Consider the following 6000-nt stretch of genomic DNA (forward strand, 5'->3'; position numbering starts at 1 on the left):
ATTTTTGGTTTGCTGCATGCAGGCTCCGTTGTTACAGGAGGGGTCGTCTGCCTGGTGTTTGCCCTCATTTGCAGCCTGGAGAGCCGGTACGGGAATGATTCACGCTGTTAGAGCTGCTTGCTTTGGGGGTCAGGCTGGCTTTTTAGGACTGCCACCACAGCAGAGCTTTTACTTCAAGTCTGGTGAAAGATACCATTTGTCCTGTTTATTTTTCCAGCTTTGGTGTTCGTATGGATGGAATAGCTGGTTTCTGCCACAAGCCATCGTCCTAGCCACGAAGGCTTTCTGGAGCCATGCAGACTCCATACTTTGGCCCTTCAGTAGCTCTTCATAGCAGTCCTGCCTTTATTTCTCTCCGGCTTTTCTCTGGACTCGATTACCTCTCAGTGCATCACTCGGGGGTGGTTTTGCTCACTGTTTTGTGCCACCCAGGCAGAGGGAGCAACTGCTGCGTTGTAGCTCCCCTCTGCTCCTGAAGTCCCACTGAGAACAAGGCGAGGATGGAAACGAGACTTTCAACCTAGTTCAAAGAAGAGGCACTGCAGTCCCCAGACAGTCCCGTAGGAGCCAGGCTGTGTGCGATGGCACAAGTAGTTGCGTATCCAACGCTCAGGCTGTCATTTTTTCATTTAGTTTTTGTGGGAACAATTCAAAGCCCGTGAAGAAGTCAAGATAGGAGGGGAGGAATCCAGCAAAATGTCCTCTAGCAAAAGGTAACTTTCGAGGAAGGACTTGCAGATGCTGGAGCCTTTCTCTGCCCTCTGCTCCACAGCCCCGCCTCATCCGGGAAATCCGGCACCCTTTTGATTTCCTTCCAGTGGCTGGTTTAAACCCTCACACACACACGCTTCTCCTTCCAGCCAGCTTTGGCTGCTTTCTATTTCTCCCTCCTCCTGGGTGCTGTCTCCCTGCCAGGTACCCAGCACCCCTGCTCCCACCGCCAGCGAGCCGCAGTGGGACAGGGAGGGGAGCCAGCAAGGAAATCACACCTATCTCAGCTCCCTGCTAACACCAGAGAAAGGGAGGGAAGACCTGTGAAATCTTCATAAATCTGCTGCCACAGCTCAGAGAGGGAACGAGTTGTGTTGCGCGCGTTGCTTTGCGTGCAGCTACCCACAACTGGTGCTGCATCAAATTAAATGTTTGCCTGCAAGCGGACACATTTCTTCCGTAACCACCAAGTCCAGATAGGTGCAAGCCACGCTGGAGCACTCGAGCGAGGTGCAGACACACGCGCGTGTGTGTGTGTGTGTGTGCTAAGGGAATGTACGCCACAACTTTTGCTTTCCCCCCTCCCCTCTTTCTTGGGAAGTAGAGGGGAAAGTGAAGACCATATTAATTGCATGTTTGCATATGGCAAGGATCCATGAATGCTGTGGTTTCAGTGAGCACCCTAATGCTATGTGGGGAATGAAAGGGAAGCCACAGAGCTCAGCGCTGCAATTATTATTCTTTCTGGGGTGAACTTAGGGCCCTCAGATAGATTTAAATCAGCCTTGCAAACAAGGAGTGAGTGACAGGCAGGGAAGTGGGGAATGCAAGACCTACGGAAAGGAAAGCGTTGAATACAAGACACCAGACCCTAGCAATGGAACCCCTTCAGCCTCCTGGGAATGTGGCGGAGCCGCCTGCAGCAGGATTAGGCACACCGGAAAGTAAAGCCCCAAAATAGTAAATGGGTACGATAACAAAAGATGAGAACTGAAAGCTCACCACTTTGAAAGTAACTGATAAAGGGGGAAAAATCACCTTGTACCTCCTTCACTTCTTCATGGCAGGCTAAGAATGTTTCTCTGCCTTGTCACGCACAATCTGCCTTCCCTGCTCTATACCTCGGAAAGAGCAGAGATTCTGCCTTTTTTTTTTTTTTCTGGAAATCTCCCTGGAGAACCAGACAACTTTGAGAGTGACTAACTGAATGAAGAGTAACTTCAGTATGAGTGCATCTCCTTCCAGCAGTTTGTTAGCATTTGAAGACACCGTAAATAACTCCCCTTCAGGAAATTCAGGTGACTGGGAAGCTACAGAACAGCAGAGGAGGGTGCCTGCCTCAGCTTCCCATGCACTAATTTTTATTGGCTTGCAAAAGGGACCCAGGCAGCCTTCATGGGGCTGCAGACAACCTGAAGAGTCATTCTGAGGGGGCTGTATTGCCTCATTTCTCTTAACCACCTCCTCCATCTCAAACCTTTCCCCAGGAAGGATGAGGGGTATAGCTGCACACCTTGTTTGATTGAATTTTACCCCAAGAAGATACCTTGCATCAAGGAGCGGGAAGCAGACAGCTTTGGTGCAGGAGGGAGCTGAAGAGCCACTGGCACAGGACTAGCTGAGTCGGGGCAAGGAGACTGCAATGGCTCTGTGTTGACAAACCGCATGCGCCATATGGAGTCAACTCCAAAACCCCAGTTACCCGCACGATGACTAGGGGGAAATCCCCGCTGATTTGTGCCACTTAGCCCCTCGAGCACGGCGGAGAAGTCGGACGCTCACCTCTTGGCTACGTCCAACAGGGTCTGCCCCAATCAGAGCCAAGCAGACCCGGCGCACGCAGGCCAGTGGGGGGAACGGGGGGACAGCGTTCCCTGCCCTGCCAGGGGTTAAAAGCAAGGTCTGGATCCACAAGCAGTCCTGCTGAGGAGAAAAGCACAACCCAGCAATTCAGGCACGTCTCACCCCCATCCAAATGACATTGTTTCAGTGCTGTCTGCCTCGCCCCTCACTGGTAATTACAGACTTTCACTACAGGGGAAAAAGAGACACGGCGGAGGAAACCTTCATTACAGACTTATCTCCTAGAGCAAAAGCAACCCCAGCGTAATGTCTGGGGCATGTTGCCAGGATCAGCCACCAAAGCAAAATGCTTACATTTAGGACAAAAATAAACAGGGGAGAAGTGTTAAGTGATTTGGGAAGATCAGAAGCCCACCAGGTTGGCTGCTGTACAGTGCTGGGTGTGGGGAGCACTTTGGAGGAACTGGAAAGCCTCCCTGGTTTTAAGCGGTGTGGTTTGCATCTTGCATTCTTCCTTCCTTCCTTCCTCCTTCTCTGCGTGCTCGTGTCCCCTGATGTCTGCGTGTGTCCCCTTGTCACCCCTGGCAGACACCAGTGGGCCGGGAAGGGATGGTTTCCCTAGGCTCCCTAGCTTGACGTTCCTCAAAGGGGCACATAAAGCTGTAGGTGTCCTTGGCTGACCCCTCTCCCCTTTGCACACCTAAGTATGATATACACTAAAGAACGGGCTTCTTGCATCCAAAGCTGGGGGCTCCTTCTCATGTTGTCTATATCACAGGAGCCCAAAGTTTAAGCTCTGTTAGAAAGGATGCAGGGGGGGTTTTCTTCCCAGTAGGACACTCCCCTGTTACAGCCCATGACCGCTTCCCATTGCTGGGGCCATCCTTCAGGGTTGGCGCTGACCTGCCCACAGGTGGCTGACACCTTCTCTGGCAAACACAGTCTCATTCTCGCTGCTTTCTTCCTCATCCCAACTTTCTGTCTGCAAGTGATGTAGATCCCAGCTAAGCTGCTGTTCTTACCCCTGAGCATTCACAGGTGTGAAACTGGGAACCGCTATCGTGGCACGGTTAGCTCGGTGTTTGTGGGAGAGCTCCTTTCAGCGACAGAGTTTTCCTGCAGAGCCCATTTTCGCTGCTGACGGTAACACCTTGTTCTTGCAGGATCTGAGGTTTGATGCTGCATTAGAAAGATCCTTTAAACCTAGAGGCCTTGTCCCCAGGCAGCTAATGGCAGGGATGGGAGAGGACCGGGAGGAGAAAACCGTTCAATCAGGTTGCTATTAAGATGTGTCTGGGGAACTGGCTGAATTTTAATTGTTCTTTCCTACTCGGTGAGTGAGCACAGGAAAAGATTTACCTTCTGGCCTTTCCATTTGGGCATGTTGACATTTCCAGACGGCACATTCCTCTGATGGAGAGGTTTGACGTCAGGTGGGCTGATTAAAGCCTGCAGTGCCTCTGACTCATTTGCCTATGGCCTGCGCAAGGGGATTTGTAACGTCTCTTCTCTTTCTATCGCTCGTTATGGTTGGTTTTAAATAAATAAAGCTAAGCTCAATTCACAACTTCAGGGAAGATGCGGCGCGGCTCAGGCTCAAATACGCATTGCCATGGCAACAGATGCTGTCAGGCGCACGCAGAAATGTCACTCTCGTCAGCGAACTCCCCTGCCCGGCTCTCCCTGCCCAAGCGGCACGTGGGGCTGGGGCTGGCAGCAGGAAGGCAGCGTGGAGCTGGCACTGCCCATGCCGCTCGGGCACGCAGCTACATTTGGGAGCAGCCCGGCGCTGGCCCCGCTGCTCTCCCAGCCTCAGGAGAGCTTACCTGAGCCAGCCAGCCACCCTCTCGCCGAGCAAGAACCGCTTTGGGGAAAGCCCTGTTAAGTGGGGTTTGCAGAGCTCCCTGCTTGACCGGCATTTCCAGACTGAAAAGCCCTCGTGTGGCTTTTTCAACCTGCAAAAAGGAAGAGAGGGGGCTTCCTGGGTCAACAAGTCTCATACAGCTGCAGCCAAGTGTGTAATGCGGCCTTCTTCATGCACTGATCGAGCTCTGAAATAAAGAGATAAAAATTATCAGCTGCCTTCCAGAAGCCCTGCTGAGCAAAGCCCTCACACTTGCTAGATAGATGCCCAGCAAGGAAACAGAGATGCAGAGAGATGTGGTTTCTTCAGCTGACTGGAGGGTAGATATGTGAGGCAAGGCAAGGCAGGGCAGTAGAGTCCCTGGCTCCTCTGTCCCAGAGTCCCTGTCGCCTTAGCATGCTGAGCATGGGCCCTTTGGTGCTTCCGTGTCCTGTACAGCTCTGGATTCATCGAGAGCTTGAGTGTGGCAGCAGCCCAAAACTTGAAGCATGAAATGTGCCCAAAGGCAGCAGCACTAAGGAAAAGGCTCTTTGAAGTGCTCGAGAACTCGCCGCCCGCGGCACTGCGCCTGTGCATCTCTAACGTCCACTGATGAATGAGAAATGAGAGGTTCTGGTTTGTGTGGCAAACAGGGCAAACAGTGTTGCCAGCTCTTTCTCTCTCCAGGCATCTCAGAACATTTAGTGGTTTTCTTAAAGCCTGAGCTCCTGGAGTCCTGGGGACGTGGAAGCTTCTCGCCTTCCCTGCTCTTTTCTTAGGTGACTTCTGATGGTTGCAGGGCACTGGCTGAAAATGCACCCCCTGGCTACGACACAGGCGGGCAAACCTAAGAAAGCATCATTTACTGGTTTCAATCCTGTTATTTTTACACCACCCCCATTGACTGAGCTCTGAATTATGATTTTCATTTTGGGTCATGGGGGAGCACAACGCGCGCAGGGAGGTACTCGGGTGCTCTCCCGCTGACCCGAGATGCACCAAGAGGCAGCATATACCCTGTTGGACACTTTGGAAGGGGCAGAAAACAACTTGAGCCAAGAATCCAGTCTTCTAACATAGATCACTAGGATTGGGGAAGGGTTTCTAGGTTAATACTCATTTTGTAGGTTTAATGCTTCCCCAGCTGGGGTGCCAAGTCATTTTTCTACCACAGCTGATCTGAAATTAACCTTACCTCCTACAGTCACTGTACCCTGCCACATCGGGGAACTTAACAGCATGAGAAGAGTCTGAACATGTGAAATGTTTTTATGACTGCATAGATTGAGCCACATTTCCATGACAAATCACCGAAATCTGAGAAATCTAATTTACAACACAAATTCCTTTCTTTTGTGTGTCTTTCCCAACTCAAATTCAAGTCAGAAACTCTCTGGGTTCTGCAGTAACTCTAATCTAGCAAAACTGTGGGTGTAAGAGAGATGAAAAACAATTGCATGAGGTCTCCAGGGCTGGTCCACAATGACTCCAAACCCTAAATTGCTCATCCCTTGAGCATGGTTTATGACTGCAGTGGATCCTGGCGGGGCTGTGTAACCAGCACTTAAATAAAGGGGAGGCAGCGAGCCCTCCTGAATCAGTGGCATCTGTTCTGGGAAGGGCTGACCCAGAGACAGCCACAG

Source organism: Nipponia nippon, unplaced genomic scaffold (genome assembly GCF_047370975.1).
Source record: "Nipponia nippon isolate SJK-2023a ecotype South Korea unplaced genomic scaffold, ASM4737097v1 scaffold_10, whole genome shotgun sequence".
NCBI classification, from domain to species: domain Eukaryota; kingdom Metazoa; phylum Chordata; class Aves; order Pelecaniformes; family Threskiornithidae; genus Nipponia; species Nipponia nippon.